This window comes from Corvus brachyrhynchos, unplaced genomic scaffold (genome assembly GCF_000691975.1).
Source record: "Corvus brachyrhynchos isolate BGI_N302 unplaced genomic scaffold, ASM69197v1 scaffold3, whole genome shotgun sequence".
NCBI lineage: Eukaryota > Metazoa > Chordata > Aves > Passeriformes > Corvidae > Corvus > Corvus brachyrhynchos.
Window position 1 is genome coordinate 10,021,815 of NW_008237619.1, and position 22,080 is coordinate 10,043,894.

A 22,080-nucleotide genomic window follows, 5' to 3' on the forward strand; every position below is an offset into this window, starting at 1 on the left:
GGCAGCAGCTCCAGCCTCTGAGCTGGAGGATGCTCTCAGCTCTGGGCACAGCTCTCACACCTCATGGTGCCCTCTGCACTTCAGAGATGTCTCAGGTGTGTGATCTACCCTTTGTCTGAATATCCTCAGCTCAGTTATTCAGGCTCCCTCAGGATGAAACCTGTGTGTTTTAAGAGTGGTGTTTGAGAGGAATAAGGTGATTTCATGTGATAAGTTACAGTACTTCAAAAATTAACTGGCCTATCCTGTCAATTCTTCTGAATCCCTCCTAGTCTTTTCCTGCATCTGCTGCACAGTATGAAAGTCACACTTGCTTCAAAACAAGATGTTGCTTTTAGGGAGCAAAACAGATATTAAGGTTCATTGGATGGGGATTATACTGATCCAGCAATTACTTTAGAAATATGGTCATTTCAAAATCTCATAGGGAATAAATATCTGGAAGGAAATTATGCAATCCCAGAAAGCATTTATTGTGAATTCTGAATTTTGTTTTCTGCTTCCTCTCCCTAATTCTGATAAATTAGTAATTCCTCACCAGATTAAATTATAACATTATACTGCTTTTGCAGCAGGGGAAATACATGTTTAAAGAAGAAAATTGCTCTTGATCTAAAACCACGCATGTGTTGATTTCAGTCTGGATCAGATCTTTGCAGCTGAGTTATAGTCTTGAAAACTGATGTTTATTATGGAAACACTGACATAACCTCTATTCTTTTGGTACTGGCAGACATGGCAAAAATATCCAGAGACCATTTTTTCTGACTGAGTTCTTTGCTAGTCTCCTTGGACGTTGCTTTCTGAGTCTTTGCCAATTTTACTGCCATTCATTTTGACTAAAACCGTCTTGGAAATATATCAGTCTGTAGGAACCATTAGGAAATAACACCATTACACATGTTTAATAGGTTAGCTGAGGGGTGGGGAAAGTTTAGCAACTTCTGCTGTGTCATGGTCATTCCAAAACATTGGAGTCCAAAAAGTTCATGTGAAAGAGAAGTTGGTAGGAGAAAAGTAAAGGTAAATTGCCAAGAAAAGCATACTTGTTGTGAATTACTTTTATTGCAAGTACAGTCATGTTGCACAAGGTCTGCAAAGGTTTATCGATTCTTTAACTAGCAGGAACAGTTGGCAAGCATCTCCAGTATATTTAGGTTTTGTCTCTATCATTTTAATATTTTTTTATTATTCATTTTGCCATTAAAAGCCCATGGCAACCTAGCACTGTGCTTATCTCCTCCTACAGTCATTAAAAAGACAGAATCTGTATTGAGAAACATTAAGCTTACTTGCAACATCATGAAATCCTAGAGTAATAACTTGTTTATAACCTTAGTTTCTCCCTTATGATAGTCTTTAATAAGAAGTCACATCGTTTTTCTACAAATACAGAGCTATAGAAACTTTGATAAATGCAAATGGCATCTGCTATTAATGTGTTTCGCTAATCAAAACCCAAAAAATCTATCCAAACCAGCTGTCTAACACAGTGAAAAATAATGTTACTTTATGTAGTTTAATGTTGCAATGTAGTTATGTTCTCTTGTAGGGAGAACATCTATCAGAGACATTAAAGAATGTAATAATACAGTTAAATACAAATACAAGGTTTTTTAGCACACGCATAGGGGTTCTTTCCGGATTTTCTGACCTAAACGTCTATCCAAGATGGTATTCATAAAAGGTCTGGTAGGATTTTGTAGGTGTGTGGACTTTTAAGAACTTCAGTATTTTCTTCATAGTAGAAAGCTTTTTCTTGAAACATAAATCTAGCCAATATTGACTTTACAAGCTATGAGTCCATTCATATTTTCTATTGTTTTCTGTGCTTTTTCTATAGATAGTTTCTCTCCTTTTTCCCTTTCTCTTAAATCTCTGGATGTTTTTTTCTCATTCTCTATGTGCAAAACAGATTAACTTTTGTTTATTCAAGTTTTCAGGAAATTTAAGATTGGGTAAACATTATGAACAGAAAATTGACGTAGTGAAGTTTCCAACATTTTTGAATGATTGAAGGGAAGTGGGTTATAATGGAAATTTTTGTCAGCTTCACTTGATAGCCCTCAAGAACAGAATATACCAGATCTGAACTCCCTTATTTGTATGCTCATATTTTTAGGTGATTCAGATCTCTGTTTGAACCTGCTATGTAGAGTCCACACAGCTAGTTGCTTAAAATTTGACATGCTAACAAGTGCTTAAAAATAGATGTACTCTGGACAATGATAAATCAAGCACAGCAGCATTGGAGCTGCCCTTAGCAGTATCTGAGCTTGGTTTCCCTTAGCTGTTACTGCTTTATTTTCTTTCTGTGTCTGTTTTATCTAATATCCTGTAAAGCATTTTATGCTTGTAAGCTGCATCCCGTAAGATGAGGATATCCTAAACATCCAGACTAACTTCAAGTGTATAAAAGGTGCTGAAAAATACGTTATTTTTCACATTCAGTCTTGTCAGAAGAATGCAGGTTTTCATTGTTAGATGTGCTGGTCCTCTGGTTTAGCCTTCACAAAACACTCACCTTGCATAGCATCACTCAAAGTTTGCTTGTGGAGCAGCATTTCTAGTGACTGCATGACAGAGAAGTAGAATTTGCCTTCTGGGTCTCTTTTGTTTCCCCCAGCATTCCCCTGGTGAGCAAAGGAAATATGCCTGAGCATGTTTTGAGTTGGCCCCATCTGTATTAGTAAGTTGCATGACTAGGTCCCTCTTAATGAAGACCTCATTCTTTTCCTTTAAGGGTCTATTTCATTTTAAGACAAATGAGACTAGTTACGCTGCACATGACTTTTTGTGTAAAATTTTTCTGGGTAATTTTAATGCAATTCCAGTTATGTGCAAACAAAATGAATAAGCATGTGCAAGACAGTGAATGAATGTTTTCCTAACAGCCTGACAGAGATCCTGACTGCATGCTGCCTGGTAGTACCATAGTTAATGTTAGTAGATGTGGGCCTGGGTAAAAGGAAAAAAAAAATAAATATAATAGTCAGAAACATTGCATATCTGTGTAACTTCCTTAAAATAGGGTTTGTCTTTCTTATAACATGGAGCTTTTTGTTTGCTCACTGTGCTATTTTAGGACCTGTAAAAATGTCTGATGTCAGATCTCTGAAGTAGAAACATGTTGTCCATTAAACACAATTTGAAGAAAATAATATGGGGAGTGTGTGTCTTCCAATAAAGGTAGTGCAAAAGAAGTTTTAAGAGCATTGATACTTGATTTTATTTTTTTTTTTTTAATCAAAATCTGTTTCATTTCTGGTGTGAGGCTCAGTGTCTGCTGTGGCGTGTAATAGACTCCCTTTTAGTCTTCAGTCTTTCAGCATCCTTTAGAAACTATGTTAACATGCTTTGGAGTCCCACTGGCTTTATTAGAGAAATCCCCAACCCAATATGAATAAATAAATGGATCCCCAGAAGTCCAGTGTTGTGCCAGCTTGGTGGTGCTCCCTTGCTTTGTAGGACCTAGTGTCAAATGGGAGCAGGCAGAATGTGGACAGCCATGCCTCACCTTGGAGGCAAGGGATTCAGCAACGTGATGGGCATTCACCTGTGGGAACGAGAGGGTTCCCCCTTACAGACTCAAAATTATTCTCATTAATGAGCCAGAGGCCTGTCTGTCTAAACTGATGACTCTGGGTGTGTGGAAAAAAGAGAACAACATTAATATTTTGGCAGGCTTAATAAGTGAGCATAATAGGTTGAACTTCCCTTGTTTCTGGTTTCTAATTCTTGTATTTCCATGTCACCCAATCATCTAGAAAAATTCAAGGCTTTGTATTGCATAGTGTCTATGATTTCTGCACTCCTACAAGCCTGTAGGCCCTAAAGAAATTAGTAAAAAGTTCGTGTATAGTATTACCAAAAAAAGAATTGTCTTTGTAACCTTAATGACCCTCATGGTCAGTAAGAGCTTGCTAGGTGTTTTTATGCCAAGCACAAGTGTCACAATTGCATTAATTGGTAGGGTTTGTGGTTTCTAATAGGATTTGGGCACAGGTGTGTGGAGGGAAACCTTACTTTTGGACAGAGGGGTTTGCAGGTTTGGTTTTAAGCATCCACTCTTCTACCAAAGGGCATAAAAATGAAAAGGTAGGGAAAATTGCATTTAGTTCAGGAAGGCACAGTTCTGTTTTTGCATGCTTTGCTTCCCTCTCTCCACGGCACATTGCCTTAAATCCACGTCCATGTCACCTCTCTGCATTGCCTTGCGTGTATTTCTCCCTCGCAGCTCTGAATTCAATGTGAGGAGTAGTGTAAATCAATAGTAAATGCTCGCCGCCCACTCTCTGCTCCGTTACGCAATAGCACATACCGTGTACACAGAGACAAAAAGGGAAAAAGCACACACAGGCTTTACATTCAAAAGCTCTTGCATAATTTTGCTTTTCTACAGCCAAAAGAAAAAAAAAAAAAAAAAAGAAAAGGGAAATAACAGATGGGGAGACTTGCAGGGTTTTTTTCCCTTTTCTCAGACTGTACAGAGGCGAGCTTGTTTAACATCCATGGTCATTTCTAATTGCCCCGTGCTGCAGATAAGCAAGGCAGGCTTGCTTTTGCTTGAAAATAAGACTTTTTTCCAGCTTCCATGATGTGGTGCACTTCTCAGGTAATAGAAGACAATCTGTTATGAAGTGTTTAAGGCTGAATTGGTTATTTGTTTAGTCGTAATGAAAAAAGAAAAAGAAACACCTCACTTCAACTATTTGATACATGTTGCAAAGTGAAAGAGGGACGAGGAGTAAGTGAAGTTGGATTGAATTCTCTGGCGTTTGAGATTTTTTTTTTTTTAAATCTTTTTTCCTTTCTGAAAAGCAAAATACCTCTCAATGTAATATTTATGTAAAAAGCCAGTTATGTAACTCTTGCCTGCCTTTCGCTTTTGTTACCTCTCTGGACTGTACAGCTCTACTGTTTTTCCTGACGACAGATTGTATTAAAACCTGCAAATCCTGATGAAAGGAAAGAACGACTGGGTGCCCACAGCACAGACTTTAATTTTGAGCCTTTTTATGGGCTTCAGGCTGGAAGACAATGGATCTATTTAAGATCTGGATTTGGCTGGAGGAATTCTTACTGAGCATTTTCTTGTCACAGTGTGCTCTGGAACATCCCTGGCTTCCGCACAGTGTTTCTGCCTCTCTCCTCCTCTCTCTTCTACCCCTCCTTCCAACTTTTGGATGTATACAATGAAAGCTTTTTCCCTTTCCTCTCCTGACCTTGATGCAAGTGTCAAGTCAGTCTCTGTATAACAGCAGCAAGTGCAGAGGAACAGTGAAATTTTATGTTATGCTGAATTTTATTTATTCATTTCTATTTTAAGTGATTGGTGTCCATAAAGATCCAGAGATTCTTCTAATTAGGATTGGTTGGGATATTTTAATTTATTTCTGTCAAATGCAAGAAAAAAATACATGTAGCCCTGCTAAAATAATAATTTAAAAAAAAAAAAAGAGGGATTCTTAGGCTTCAAGGAAGGGAAGAAATGGGTCAATAGTAAAGAAAAGTTCATACTTTTTTTTTCTGTTCATACTACAGGAGGAAATTATTCCTGTAGCTATTGCAACCAATTTATTCCTGGTTGTATCCTCTGAGGATCTGACCTGTTCGTGGTTGCGAGCATTGTGTCAGGGTTTGTTTTCTTTTGCCCTTCACAAATCGTTCTTGTCTGCGTGCACATTCTTGGACAGATTCTTACCCAGTGTAATGCTACTAATTCTGTTGATATGATGTCAGGAGTCTATTAGGTCAGTTATAAAGTTATAGGGCTCGAGCCTCAGTTATTTTAAAGTGTTTTTCTGGCATTAGAAAAGAACCATAAAATGAGTCTACATGTGAATTATGCCCACTTCAGGCATAATAGAAAAAAAATTTGAAGCTGACATCTTTCAACAGTGATCCCTGAGACAAACTTTAAATGAAACAGGGTTTTGTGAAAACAGGAAGTGGAATATTTTAAGCTCTGTAAGTATGTTTTAAGCTCTGTAAGTATATTTCACCAAACTGCTGGGGAGTACACATATATTCAAAAATGTATTGGAACACCTGGATTCTGAAACCAGCCCTTGCTTTGGCTCTGGGCAATGAAAACTTCTTCTACCTCCATTTGTGTCTCAGTAAAGAATCACTTAGGGATTATACTGGCAGATACTGCTTTATTGTGCCCTGCAGAAATATTCTAAATCTATTTTATTAATGTTTATGAAATCAATTTGGATACATAGGGAGAAGGCACTGAAATAATTTGTAGAGGTTAAAAAATTATTTAAATTTCAGGTCGGTGTTGCCATGAAGACCAAACTGTGGACACCAAACATACACAAGATTTAATAACCCTATATAATGTAATGATAATATATAAATGGAAATAACCTTGGCCATCATATGATTAAATTCTGGAAGACTATCCTATAGGAATTATAGGCACTGAAAACCTATGTAATTGTAATTGTGGCTGAATCAACATATCAATAGCAGTTTATAACATAGTTGCATGCAGTGGAGGAGGGTAACCTCCTTAAAATCCCTTATCCTGATGTCCCTCATAGCTGTCAGCCCTTTATAAAATGCTTGGAAGATGTAAATGGTGTAACTTTACAGAGAACATGCTCAGTAATGAGTCCAGTGTTTGACTTAATCAAAAGAGTGATCATTTGTCTTTGAGTGAAAATTACTTTCTGCTTGTCTTTTCAGAGTCTTGGTCTGTAAGTTTTTTGTCAGCACTGATTGCAATGGGAGACTTATTTGGAATAGGTGTACAAAACCTGATAACTTCTAATGGCAGACAAGCAATTTTCCCTCTTAAAGGCATCTGTCTGCTTTTCAGTTACTGAGACATTTCTCTGCGTGTCACTAGGTTACCCCTAACTTCCCAAGTCTTCAGTCCCTGGCTTTGCTTTGTATGCTTGGCTGGACTACTATCAAGACACTAACCTTCCTTAATGGTCAAACAAACATTTAATTATTTCCTGAGTATTTTCTAATTTAAAAAGGGAAAAACCCTTGTAAATGCCTGCTGCTAAAACTCTGGTTATATATGCACGGTTGAACAGCAACCAGAATGAGGGAATTTTGTGTGTTCTGCAGAATGGAAATCTAATTTTAATTTATGGAGGAGAGGGTGATTTGACTTGACCAGATGCTAGACATGCAACCTGTGAAACTTCTGTCTGCCTAAATTCATAGGCAAAATAGGCAAAAGGGATGGTTTGAACAGTTTCTGAAATGAGATGTTAATATTCAGTTTTAATGAATAAGTCTTCACTTCACAACTTAAAAAGACTCAGCTATTTTATTTTTAAACATAAGCTGTTTGAGTCCTGTCTCTGTGAAGATCTGTGCCTTAGTTTTCTTAAATTCAAGTTTGTTATTTTAGAGAAAAGGTTAAATATGAACCCTAAAGATTAAAAAACAACAACAGAAATGAAAAGAGCTCTACATTAATTTTTATTTTAAAATTTCATTATTTCTCTTCCCTGACGCATAGTTGGGGTTGGGCAGCTATTTGAAAAATAGCTAGCTAAATTATTTTGCTGTATCCAGCAATGTGCTGAATTAGCTATGGTAGGCTTTTTATCTAGTAATTATTCTGCAAGGTTTCCTCCCTCCCTCGCTCCCTTCCTCAGAACAGTCATTTTTGCAACTCTCACACTTTGGTGGAAGTTCATGACAATTTTGTGTCCTTCACTATCAGTAACTCATTGCTAGTGCCTTCAGTAGTTTCACTGGTCTTTTTGCCTTGCAGAAGTCCCAAGGAAATGATGCAAGAATCAATGTTTTTGGAGTAATTGTAACAAAAGTATCAAGCCTAGCTGCACTGAATGTTCCTGCAGTCCACCTTTTCAAAGCTATTATCTTGCACATTTCCAGCAAACAAAGCAGCTGGTTCATCTCTCCCGGAGAGAACCTGTGTATTCTTGCCCCTGCTTTTTAAGGTGCTGTGTGCGGGTGGGCCGTGACACCTGCAGGGAAGGGTCACTGAAAGCCAGCAGTGAGGAGGAGCTGTGGGGATGTGTGCAGTGCTTCGAGCAGGGTCGACACCTGGCTGCTCCTTGCTTTTGCCTCTGGACCGTGGTTCATGTTTTCCTGTTGTCAGTGAGCAGAGCAAGGGCTCTGTCTGGACTGAGTGCCTCCATCAGCGTGAGCCCCACGAGGGGATGTTCTGTGCTGTCTGTCAGAACCCTCTGGGGAAGGAGCACATCCTCGTTTGCTCGTGGGTTTGTTCACTGGATGTCTGGTCTTGTCACTGGCAGCTACTGAATGCTGGTAGCTGGGATGGGAAGGATGTTTGAGCTCTTTTCACCTTGTTGATGCAGAGGATTAAAAACAACTCTTTAAGAAGTGACCTTTAATATCTGTAGTAGAGGAGAGCAGGGAACAGAACTTGATGATCCGGAAAGTGTGCTCCAGGGTAAAATCTTGTAAAAAACCTAACTATTTCAGTTGGTTTGGTTTCCGTGGGGACTTGATTTGAGGTATTACTTCATAATTTCAACTGTAGAAACCTCTGACTTGTGTGACTTTTCAGATGCGTGATGAAACTCACCCCTTTAGGGAAGTTCTTGCAGACACAAGATACAAAGAGAGGTTTGCCTGTGTAAGCGGCAGAAAAGATTGCTCACTCCCGAGTTTGTGCTGTTTTATATGTGACTGGTTGCAGAAGAATAGATGGACTCACTGCTTTGTATGTACTGTGAACAAGAGAAAAATACACTCAATTGGTAACATTTTAAATCAAAATAAATAATAATGTTCTTCTTCATTGAAGGACTGTGGAAAGGTATTAACAGAAAAGAGTGCAGAAAGCATCTGAAACCACCTTTGTCCATAGTTTCCACTACATACATTTCTTAAACTGTTTTTCTACTCACATTTTTTATTAAATATCCTGGTTGCCTTCGGCCCCTTACACCACTGGAAGAAAAAAATGACAAAGTTTCAATCCTGTCTTCTAGGTTCCATCTAAATATAAATTCCTGATTAAAAAGTGCCAGTCACCGCTGAGGCTGGAAATGGCCTGTTCTGCTTTGAGGAAGGGGGAGGCAGATCACTAATGGTTGCTCAGGCTGTCATGTTTCTGAGAATCAGCTGTTTTTTCTTTATACTGCAAAGATTAAACAAAGAATGTTAAACATTTCCCAATTTAGCATTTATAATGGAAAGCGGCTGTAGGGCCACAGCTTGCTGCTGCAAGGGCAGGCGTTCATATGAGGAGTCGCTTAAAAAGGCTTTTATTTTCTTTGAAGGCCTATCCATTCTCCCAGCCCGGCCGCTGTGCTTTGCAATCAGGTGGAGGCAGCTTTAAATTTTTACTTTCATTTAAGTAGGAGCTAATTTACTTTTGGAAATGAAAGTTAAAGCATCTCAGCCATCTGCAAAGTGGAGGAGGAGGCAGTGGGTTTCTTTAACTTTTCAAACCTCTACAATTCTTTTTCACACCAACAGGCACGCAAAAAATTATCTTTCAGAGCTCCTATTAGTAATAATATGTAGTATTAATGATCTAATTTCTTAGCTTCAACTCTTTATCTCAGTTTCTAAAATATACCTGTTGGGTACATTTAGTCACCTTGTACTTGCATCCAGCTCAGGAGTTTAGAAATAAAAAGTTGTAGTCTTGAGTGCAACAAAACCACATTTTTTGACCTCCAGACAGCACAACTTTATCTGTAGCATTTCATTAGCGATTAAGTGGAGCACTGTGACTTTCTGTTTGTCATAGTAAAGGCAAAGGACACTTAATTGGTACTGGTAAATAAAAAGAAAAAAAAATAAATAAAGAAGAGGGGTGACATTTTTGTATCCCATCATTGTATATACTTTTATCATGCTTGTGTATCAGCCTTTCTTATTTTTCAGTTTTACTTGAGGAGTTCATAGTGGAGACAAATGAATTGTTCAGTCTTTCTTGGTTAAGAATTTCAGTTTTATGCTAATATGTATTTTATTTCCTATCGGAGTGAAATAAGTGTTAATACAGTTAGTTGGGGTTTTTTTAACAGAGCAGCTAAAAATGTCCTTTGCCTGCCTCTCCATTGGCGAGTTTTCAGAAATGCAGTAGTTCTCTGTCATCTCATAGGGACAAGATCTAAACTTCTTATATAATTCAAACATTTTCAGAAAAAAAAATTTCTGGTTTCTTGTATAAATTGTAAGCACTGTAAAGAAATCAGATATCCATCTTCTGCCTTCTCCAGCCTGCCTGCAAGTAGGTTTTGTTTAAACAAAATAGCCTTGTATTCATCTGTCAAAAACATTTTTGTATTACTTAGATGTCTACTTGAGTAATTTCATTTGCCTCCTTCAGTGGCTTAATTATGTTTGTAGATGCTTGCCCACCTTTTTGTTTCTTAAGGCAACCTTTATGCAATTTTTTTTTTTAAGCACAAAGTTTGAGTATAAAAAGTATTTCAATCTTCTTGTGATTGCATTTCTTACAGAATGTTGGAATTTTTGGACTGTGCATCTGTTTAGGCACGTGGAGAAAGACAAGACTGGGATCATGTAAGTCATGAAACTGAGGATGAATAATCCATACTTTGTTCTTTCACCATTTTTACAATTTATACCCAGATGCAAGTAATAAACCAAAAAGAAGAAAAAAAAACTAGTTAGCTTTTATTTTTAAAGTGATTAATGAAAAGCAAAGTTCAAATGAGGCCACAAATCCTGGTGGTGCACAATGGGTTGATTTATTTTGTAAATAGACCATGGATAATTAACCATAAAACAAAACTTTTCTTTTTTTTTCTTTTTTCTTTTTCTTTTTTTTTTTCTTTTTTAAATTGCATAATGACACTGGTTTCTTTTAGTTGCTGTGAGTTGCACAGAGGGATAACGACTTATTCACAACTGGTTGCAACTAGTTACAGCCAAGAAAGGAAAAATCCCAGAGCAACGAGGGGAAAAAGGCTGTTAAAACCCTACTCCACTTGCAGTTTTGTAGTAAGGCACTCGCTAATGGCTACAGACTGGGAAAAGCAAAAGCGTAGATATTTACATACTCTGATGGTCCTTGCTGTGTTATCCCATGTTTTGGCTCAAAACTCACAAGAAGAAGACAGCCTCTGCAGCTGGCTTTGTAGTCCACAATTCTGTATTGACTTCTAAATAGAATTATTTATGCTTTGTTGCAAGTTTCCGTTATGTGTCTTACTACTCTGACACTGAGGGAAGAGTCTTCTGGATAGTCATAGTCTGACTTGCTGCCAAGTCCTCTTGTGAGCCAGAGAGTGATGCTAGTTTTTCAGATATGTGATATGAGAAAACTGTCTGCCCAACATCCCCAAAATTTGTCTCTTCATAATCCACAGTCATCTGTGGAAGGAATCTCTGATGCCCAAGAAGGAGAAGGTCCAATTTGTTGTGAAAGTACATTCACTGCTAATTAAAACTACCAGCTGGGATTACAGCCCTGGAGACTGTAAATAAAGTAGAGCATGAGATGTTCAGATGATAATATGGCCACTTTTGTGGTGGTTTGTATTAGTTGCCAGTACTTAGATTTGCTCATCTTATGCCAATTTATTAGAGTGAAGAGAAGGATTATGTAGGTAACAGTCAATATGCAAGAGGTTGGAGTTGCCACAGATCAACTGTGTGGACACCTTAGCTTGCTCTCACATGCCACATGTGCCTTGAAGTGCTTTTGACTGTATATGTAAGACCTGCAATTCCCACAAAGCTAAAATCCTTGTTCATGTCGCCTGTCGGTGCAGCTGTGCTGTGTTTCACAGATGGTGACTCTAAGGGACTTGCAAAAAGCCATCCTCACTCCAAACAATAGCCTGGGTAGGCAGAAGTAGTGGGTAAAAGTGATTGAAACCAGTATTGTTTTAGCTGTGTTGAATCAGTTTGTTACAGCAGTGTTACAGACTGGTGTCTGTAAGGGTTCTCTATCCGACACTGATTTGTGGATATGCAGTTTCTTCTGCAAGTTTGGAGTACTTCTCTGTCAGAATGTACTGCGAGACTGAGGAGAGGAGAAGCAGATGATTAACATCAGAGTGTCACCTCTACCTGCTTGAGTTTAATGCAGCTAACTGGGAAAAAGGGTTCCGTGGTTTTAGTCTAGATCCCAGTTACAAGGCAGGAACTTAGATCAGCGCTTTAAACCTGTAACTGGAGAACTTATGAGTTCCCACTGTGTTACTGACACTGGTAACTATAACACATGGGCTGCCACTTCTAATCTGTTTTTAGGCCAAAGAGTCAAGTTAAAATAGCTCTCAGTTTGAGCAAGAGGCTTCTGTTGTGGGTGGGAGTCGTGCTGGGGGCAACATTAGCATTGTACTTACAAACAACATTGCAGTGAAGACAGGACCCCAAAAATAAGTTAACTCTCCAAGGCTCAATGCAGTCCTTGGCTTCTCTACAGGTCCTCTTGGAAGGGAATCCAGCCAAGGTCCACTGTGGTAGTGCTAAAAGGATGCGCCTGTTCCATGGGGTGTCCCTTGAAACTGCTTTTTGTCATGTTTGTGCTTCTGGAAGTGTGGCAATGTATGGAATCTGCTACATATTGTTTATGAGTTAGAACTTGATTTTATTGACTAACAGAGTCCTTGTATCTTGTGACAATCTTTTTCTGTGCTTTGCATCATGCCAAAGAGACAGGGGAGTGGTGTTGGCATGTCTTTGTATGAATAGGTCTGTCATTAAATATTTGAAATAGAAACATCTGAAATAGATCTTGCCTGAGAAGAACAATGGGATAACTAGAGAAAGCCAGTTTTCTTCAAATTTGCTTTTGGGGCTGGGAGTTTTAAGCAAACAGAATGAGGGAAAAAAAAAAAAAAAGGACAAAGAGAGCAGATATTAGTGCATGGGCTTAAAAACAACAAACCTGGGGAGGCGTGAAGGGAGACACAAGGAAAGTTAAAAGAGGAGAGTGGAGGGATGCTAAGCAGAGGGAGGGCTTTTCTTGTTTGTTTGTTCTAGTAACTAAGACCAGCTAAGGGATAGGGAAGCTGCTGGTAAAAGGATTGGAAGTCATTCAGAAGAGGCACTGTTTTGTACAGGGAACCTTTTTCACTTGATATGGATCTAAGCCCGAGGAGCATTGACTGCTAGTGATGAGGATGCTGAGGCATGGACATGCTTTTGGGTATTTCTTGTTTTTTCTGATCTCTAAATCTGTATTTTTATTTTGTGCAGGGTGAGGGATTCAGTCATCTTCCTCAGGCAGTTCCTCTGAAATCTTACTGTCAGGAAGGGGTTACAGGCAGCCTTTGCTGCAGGCACACACAAGATGCAGGGGACAATTTTCAACTCCTTTCAGATTGTGGAAGGTGTCAGCACATGGGTCCAGTATGCAGAATACAAATTCAGCAGTCTGCTTGGTGTGCAGCAGGAAAATCTCTGTTAGAGGTAATTGTTGTTCAGACTTTTGAACAAGCCTTTGTATTTCTCTCCTGTGGTAATAACCTATTGGTAAAGATATGCAAGCCAAACTCCTTTTATTTTAGCCACCCTTAGCTCCTCCCAAATACCTGTCCCCAAATCTAATACCTAAAAAAACCCACAAGCGAGATAATCCCAACCATTTTCTCCCAATATTTCGCCCATCTCAGCCTTGCAAAGTGTGGCATCTGATGTTGTAGTAGGCAGGTTCAAGTTCTGGTTAAAAATGCTTTCATGGGGGACTAAGCAGTAGAGTTGTTTGAATACTTCTTCTCCAAGCACTGCATTCAGAAATTCACTTTATAAGAAACAAAAATTTTTTGGTTCTTACTGAGATTCTGACCATGTTACAAAAACCTCTCACCCAATGGCATGGGAGACAACCACTTCCCATAAGCATCTCAATGCTGAAACAGCTGGAGATGCCTGGGACTGATGTGCTGTCATGGTTAAAGGCCTAGCTGTGCTTCAGCTCTCTTTCTGGTCTTCCTAAATGAACAGTTTCATGTGTTGGCACTCCTGCTGCTACCTGATCTGGGTGAAAGCTCTCAGTTCTTCCCTGTTCAGGCTAGGATTTATCTTATAGTTTCAGTCAAGCTTCACATGACTTCATGGTATTTTGCATTTTAGTAATTTGCAAATGTGTGAGCCATGATCAAGAGCTTTCTTATCAGGTGAAGCAAATAGTTAAAGAAAGAGGAATTTTAGATGTTAAATATCTTATTAATTGCAACTGCTCTTACATTTTTCTACCAGTTGAGTTTAAGGTTAAAGGGCAGAGCAGAAACAACTGTCATTCCCCTCACTTCTCCTCACTTCAGATTCTTCTGCAGGAGTAGGACTCTCTGTGACTCTCAGTCTGCTGCTTTATCCTGCTCAGAACTGGTTCTGATACTTCCCCAAATGGCAGTAGTAATTAATGGTACTTAACCCAACAAGATGTGTGTTAGTTGTTACATAACTGGCTGTCTGAAAAAGCCTCTTACCTTTCATACAGTGGTAAGCTCCACCAGTTCTTGGACAAGAACAGCCTACCTGCTGGATTATTAATAATAATTCAATTGTCACTGATATATTGATAGTGTTGCAGAGGTATCACAAGCTTCTGAGGCTAACTAAAGTGTACTGAAGGTCAGGACTAGAAGCACTAAAAAATACATACTGGTCTTCTCTTTTTGTGGAAATAATGGTTCATTAAAAAGGAAATACTTCCAGGACTCTTATTTGTTTTCATTCTTCATATTTCCCGATAAAGCTTTTTGGCATTTGTGGAACAGAAATGCATTTGTTTCAAACTTTTTATTTCGAAAATGTATTTTATATTCTAATATAAAATGTAAATCAAAACTGAAAGTAGCAATCAAAACAAAATTATTTTGTCAAAACAACATTCAATTGATTGAAATGATTTTTTATTTTTGTTTCATGAGTAACTTTGCAATGCAGTGTTTAATTCAACTGTGAAACAAAAGCAAATTTAAAAGTCTAGCTATCCTGTGAAGCAAAAATGTTGGGTTGTGTTTGGGCTCTCCTGGGCGGTGCTTAAGGGAGTGCTTCATCAGAATTCTGCTGAATGTGTTTAATTAAATAAATAAATAAATAAATAAATAAAATTGTGAGTACCCAACAGGGCAAGAGGAGGGAGGCCTCAAGCTGTGCCAGTGGAGGTTCAAGTTGGACCTCAGGAAGATTTTTTTCACTGAAAAGGTTGTAAAGCATTGCAGTGGGCTGCCCAGGGAAGTGGTGGAGCCACCATCCCTGGAAGCATTCAGGAAACAACTGCATGTGGCCCTTAAGGCTGTGGCTTAGTTGGTGTGGTAGTGTTTAGTCAAAGATTGGACTCAATGATCTTGGACGTCTTTTCCCACCTAAATAATTCTGTGACCCTTGGACTACACTGAAATCTTCTTGTATTGATGTTGTCATGGGACTTTCTAGCTCTGTAAGAGTTGATCAGAATCCATCTCTGCAACTGTATGTAGATCTCCCCTGGAAATGTATTCTGTGTTTCTGCTCAGCAAACTGGGAAGCCTTTGATACCATTTCAGCTCTCCTGACTTCCATCTCTGTGGGCTGGTCATGAATCAAACTCTGGGTGCCTATCTCAGTCCAACTGCTTGCAAAGGGAGCAAACAGTTGAAGGTAATGATAGTGTGAGTGTAAAGCCTATATGGTTAATATTAGTGTATTCACTTTATTTGTTACTTCCTAGATTTGATTTAAAAGGGACCTTCCCTTAGAAGAACACATTCTGGTTGCTGCTTTGCATCTTTCCTTGTCCTGTGTAACACCCATAAGACATTATCTCTTTTTCTTTCTCATGTAGAATCTGTGTACTTAAATAGTGAAATTCTTCTGGCAGCAGTCTTGTCAAGGGCCACAATGTGGTATATGCCCTGGGGGCATTTTACTTCATAGATTACAGCTTTCTCTAAGTTTAAGTTCTTCAGGACTCGCCTAAATCTGCTTCACTGAGAGCACTCTACAAAAGAAAAACATGAATATAAGGGGGGTATGTTAGACAAATAGGGCAAGGGTGAAGATTGAAAGCAAAGAACGTAGTTAAGAATTGCTCTATTGCTGGAAAATGTAAAGCATCTGACCTTGTCTTAACAGTGTGATGATCCTTATTTTTTGAAGGACTGAGCTACTTAACCCACTCATGTGATATCTTGGTTATTCAGGTCTGTCTGCCTTGAGCTTGGATAGATACAGCAATCTCATATTCCTTGAGAATATCAGCACTGCAACTTTTGTAAGTTTGTGATAGATCAGTGAACGTCTGATTACCCATTCAGTGGAAGTTGTGGTTCTGCAAACTTTGGAGTTCTCACTCCCACTGGAGGTAAACAGGAGGTGACAAAGTTACACCAATTGAAAAATTTTGCCATTCATTTGACCACCTAACCTATTGTTTCTGTTTGTCAAACCAGAAAGGGGGTATTTTGTGATAAATTTATGTTGGGGCAATAGTCCAACAGTGTTGTTGGTTCAGGATTTCTCAGTAAACAGGCCTGTGACAATACAGGCAGAATGATATGCTTTGTCCAACAGCTATCTCCTGTATTCACCAGCATTTTTTTTACATGATTAATAATGCAACCTACTGTATTGGTATAAATTAAATTTAGTCTTAAGAAGACTGATTTAATCTCAAGAATATATTTTGCACTGGTCTTGGACATGAAGGGTTGGGTTATTAATATATTTAGGCCTTAAAAAGTATAAAAAAAAAGCTACCCCACCTCTGAGCTCAGTAAATAAATAAAGTCGTTTACGTTATGGACACGCTCACAATATTTCCTGCATGCTGGTAGAGCAGCGCACATCAAAAAGATAATAATATAAGCAGTAAAATATCCCAAGCAAACAGAAGGCATCTGTAGGTCTTGCCTAGCTGGCTGCTATTATTGGGATGGTTGTTTTTAGCTTACCATGCCATTAATGCTTTGTAAATGTATATGTGCATGCTGAGGGTTGGTCAGGAATTGAACTGTGTTTGTAATGGTTATATTCAATTGCTGCATTGTGCCTGGATGGCTGCAGATATGTAAGAGCACAGGAAAGGTACTTGAGAAACTATTAGACCATGTAGGAGCTGGTCTACCAGCCCTCGTCACCGGAGAATGTAATGGACCATAAACAGGATGTAAAGAAACATTTGGAAAGATGTTTGGAGAAGTCCTGCCATGTAACTGAAGTGTTTGTTACCTGATGTCTCAGGATTTCTTGTAGAAAACAGATGAAGTTCTCTTGGAACACATACTGAGCCTCATCGAAGTTCTCTCCTTGGCTTTGGCAGGCTGGGTATCAAGTTCATGTTGGAAACTCTCAATTCTCACTGCTGCATGCAGTCGGAACCCACGACTCTTGTTCAAGCTATTGCAGGCTGGGCTGTCTTCAGCCCCAAATCAACACAGTACAGCTGTCCTGGCTGCAAATACAGAAGTTAGAAAATGTCTGATGTTAACTTGGTATTAAGTGTTGCTTGATGGAATCACCTCTGGGAGTATGAGTTTGGGGAACCCTGAGATCTCCTGATCTTTTTTTTTAATCTTTCCTTATAGAGGTAGATGGGCCATTTTGCTGGCAAATGGAAATTGTAAGCATAATTCCAAAAGGGTTCCTAATAGGAGGATTTTGCATTACACAGGTAATGAAACCCCACTAAGAAGGCAGGCTCCCTTTCAGGAATCAAAGGTCTTCAGGTCAAGAAGTCAGTGACTTTCCCAAAACTTAATTTGGGCGAAAGAAATTAGTTTACCGTGCTGGCTCCCACAAAGCTATTAGCAGTACACCATCCATAGAATTGTCTTCCTGACTGTGTGCATTCAGGTTAGTTCTGGATTCCCTTTTCAGACTCAACTGCTTAACAGAGATATGGCAGCAGCTTCAGAAATTGCTGATTTCTGTCTCAAGCATGACAAATTTCACCGTATATTCATTAATTCCTATTCCTATAGCATTTTGTAAAGTGTCTTCACTTACAAGGTTTAATATTCAGTGAGAAACAAATTTGGAAATAGGGTCCTTCAGTAAGGGGCCTGTTGCAGATGTGTGTAAGTCCTTTGGTCATTGCATTATACAAGAACTTCATATTTTTGCAACTGAAACTTCTGAAAGTTTCATGTAAATATGTGATTGCTGTATTTATGGGAAACATGATATCATCTTGCTGTTATGTGAGACATTTAAGAAATCCTGAAATATCTTTAAAGATGAAACAATGGGAAGCTGCTTACCTCATGACTTAATAAGGCAAAATAAGGTCACGAAAAAAGTCGTGGTTGCAGCTCCAGCAACAGAACTGAATGAGTTATTTGTAACAAATAATTTATTTGCCAAATACAGCTTTTCTTGTCCCATCAAATGTACACAAGGTGATCAGTCTCTTTGATTCAGGAATCGTTGGAATTTATTCGATGACTGCTTTCAAAACTTACGTTCTATGGACTCTCTGTAAAGGGAGGTGAAAGAAGGATGGCTGTGGTTTTAATACTATTTGCAAAAGCCTATTCTGTAATTTTCCTCTCTGGCATCGATCTTATAAATTTGCATTACACGATGCCAGGCATTTGGGAGTCTATAGTTTTGGTGAAAGGAGGCGACAAGTTCAGCTTTCATACAAGAGTTAATGTTCATACAGCATGAGTTAATGTTTAGCAGATAGGAGGCTTCACACAGGTTTCTGAATCCTCACACATCCTTCATTTTACATTTATTTTATTAACCCTATGACTGAAGTGGTAAACAAAAAATGGAAAAAGGAGGTCCTGATGTTGCATGGATGAAGTGAGGAATGGCGTGTGATTGTTTCATGAGTGCACTGATTCAGAAGCTCTGGGTGAAGCTAGATGCTTCTTTTCACTGCACATAAGGGCAGAAACATGTCATAAGTAGTTGCTGGTGTGCTGCATTCATGAAAGGAGCACAGCATTCACTTTCCAGCCACCAGAGAGTAAAGGAAAGACAGAGAGCGGCAGACATCTGTTACTGTGTTTGCTTACCTACCCCTGTTCCTGGAGGTTTTGAAGTAGGATTTGAAAAGTGCATATGACAGTCATTGTTTCTGGCCATACTTTACAACGACCTACTGACTTTAAAGAGCCAAAATTTGGACCTGCATTATTTAGCCAGCAGTACACACAGGGCACTATGAGTGAAAAGGCTGGGAACAAAACTTAGTTCCCAGTTTCCTGCCTATTATTTAGTACATATCTGATTTGAAATCTATTTTCTGCATACCCTTGTGTGCATATTTGTTGGCACATGTGCTTCTTGCCATTATGGGGCAGATCCCATAGATTTTCTGCGTCATTGGTACAGAGAGCCAGTCATTAAAAAAAAAAAAAGCTTATTTGCCTGAGCTGTTAAGATTTTTTCTCACAGTTCTGCCTGTGGCGCCTGTCACTAGCAGTCAAATAAGGACAATTTTACCATTCTCTCCTGCTGCTCTAATTTTTTTTTTTTTCAGTGCCAGTACATGTATTTGTTATTCTTTATAACTCCCTTTGAAGTTGGGAATCCAAGGGGAATCTAAAACCGACCAGATGTTTCTGCTGCTGGAGACACAGAAGACAGCAAGGATTAAGTTTAACTGAAACTTAGTTTTCTACAAAACCCCATTACAGTGAGAATTCTTCCTCAGTTAGTTTTATTTATTATTTATATTTGCACTTGCCATCATGGGTAGGTGATACCTCAAGTCATCTGGCCCGGGAGAAAAATGGATGATTTATTCAAGTAAATAGTGTATCAGCAGCTGCCTGCATTGATTTCCCTTATGGGGTTTCAGTTCCATTACACTGCATATTTCCCACCCACACTCTTTATACAGCATTTCATGTTGAGGAAAATCATTCCCATCTCTGTAACTTCAGAGAACAGATATGTGGAACCATCTGGGGAGAGGGCAGTGCAACTCCTGTGTGCGTGGGGAGGGGTGACATACTTAAGAAGGTACTGGCCAGAAAGCAACACGAGATTTTTAACTCCTTCTCCTGTCGTGGCTGAAAGATGAGAGAAAGGAGTAAAAGCTGGCATGGGAGACTGGCTATGGGAAGGAAGGGGTGTGCTAACCTCCTAGAAGTGGGGACAGCAGAAATGTCTCAAGCGGGAAAGGACAGGTAGAAATATTATTGTTTGCTTCTGAGTTCAAGTGAGATGCTTTTGAAGCTGCAAGACAAGAAAAAACAAGAAAAAAATTTTAAAACAGTCTGTGATATGAAATATGTGCAGTTCTGTGCAGTATCCACATCCAAATTAAGCAGTGGGCAATCCTGCTGGGCTGCTTTGGCAGTCATGAGAAATAACCCTCGAGAGAAAAGAGCGTGTGTTCAGGCCTCACGGAGGTCCAAATGGGAAGGGAGAAACAGAACAAGGCCTTGGTCTCTCTTCACCTGGGGCATGGCTTAAGATAAAGTTTGGATCCACTTTCAGATTTTAAACACCTCAGATTTCTGGAGTACTGTGGTCCAAGTTATCTCATCTGAGTTTGTGGGGCTGCCTGTCCCTATGCCTGTCTGTCACACCCATACGTAGCTGTTGAGCATGCTGATATTGTTCAGCTGAGTCGGAAAGAACTGAAAAGATTATTTGTTTTCTACAGAACTGGTATCTAAGGAGAGGAGAAAAACTCAGGGTAGTGCCCCTGCTGAGGGACAAACAAGCAGAACTTATCAGCTAAACATGTTTGGCAGAGGACAGTTGGCTGGCCAGCACAGAAGAGCCACAGCACAGGCTGTATTCTGCTCACTGAGAACATTATCTTTGTTCTGGGAGAGGAGACCAAAGACAATTGTACTCCTCTTGTCTGGTGCTCACAGGCTCTGGTCGCAAATCTGTAGGAAGACAGACTTTATCAGTATCTGTTTCATGTCTGAGCTGTTTTGGTTTTTTTGAAGTCCAGCCCTCTTTCTTGTTGATAAGTCAAGGTACATCTCTGGCGGATAGTATTTTCCCTTTCCTCTCTGCTGTGGGATTACAGCAGCTTTTCCCTGATTTTTCTCTGCATGGATTCACTTTATTGTTTCACACCAAATCTCTCTGCTGCTCAAGTCTCGATGTCACAGCCACCATAATTGAGAAATAGTATCGGGCCCTGCCTAAGTTACTCTTTAATTGGCCAGATGGATCGCTAACACCTTCACCGAGGCACTGTCCTCCATCATTAGCTGTTGGAGTTGCTGCCTAATATTGCAAGGCCCTGCACACCACCCTAATTTGTTTTTAAACAGGAAAATCAAAACCCTGGTAACTGTATAGAGCCTCCTAATAAACACCACGTAAAATGCATGCACTGTAACAAGATCTCTTCAGAACAGCAAAAGGGAGTGGAGCAAATGATTTGCTAGCGCCTATACTTACTTAAAGCTGCTTTTCTGATTTCAAAATATAAAAAGAAATCAGGTCCTGGAAATACTGGGTGATTTGGGATGTTTTTTAAGGTTTTGAGGAAAGATAAAAAGAAAAAAGTAATCATGTGGTTTTCATTTTATATTTTTAGGACCTGAATTTCCCAGCTTTGTATTAAAGCGAAACAGGTTAAAATAAGAGAATTTTGGACTTATGTATTTTCTCTTCTTTATTTTTTTGTCAAGGCATCAAGGCAGATGGTATGAAAAGCATTTATATTGGTCTCTCTGCTGACGGAGCTTAACCTAATAATCCAGGACTTGGAACTGGGTGCTTCGATAAAAACACTTTCTGAGAGATTTTTCCATTCAAAACACCAGGAGAAGTTTTTTAATTGACAACATCAAAAATTAGTATCCTGCCAGGACTACATTTCTTTGCACCTTATTACACAGAACAAAAGATTAATATGTTCTCATTCTGAGCATGAGAGTTTTCAATAATTTTTTCCTTAATTAAACCAAAGATGAAGTGAAATGGTTTACCACAGGATTGTGAGAGTGAAAGGAGGAAAAGCCCAGTTCCACATGTGATGGGCTGACCCTGTCTGATCTGTAGGGTCCCACCAAAGCTACTCTATCACTTCCCTCCTAACATGGACAGGGGAGAGAAAATATTACTCGTGGATCAGATAAGGACAGGGAGAGATCATTCATTGATTACCATCACAGGCAAAACAAACTCAACTTGGAGAAATTAATAGAATTTATTACAAGTCAAATCAAAGTAGGGTAATGAGAGATAAAACCAAATCTTACAAAC

The 22,080-nt window shown here is 39.0% G+C and overlaps 1 protein-coding gene across 1 annotated transcript in view; it reads left to right on the top strand.

The window, feature by feature from the left end:
• The window catches only part of ZBTB20 (zinc finger and BTB domain containing 20), a 449,829-nt gene that overhangs the window by 205,331 nt on the left and 222,418 nt on the right, over positions 1-22,080 (top strand). The window contains exon 5 of the transcript XR_552321.2: positions 10,446-10,509. The gene's annotated coding sequence lies outside the window, so the exon portion shown is untranslated. The remainder of the gene's footprint in view (positions 1-10,445; positions 10,510-22,080) is intronic.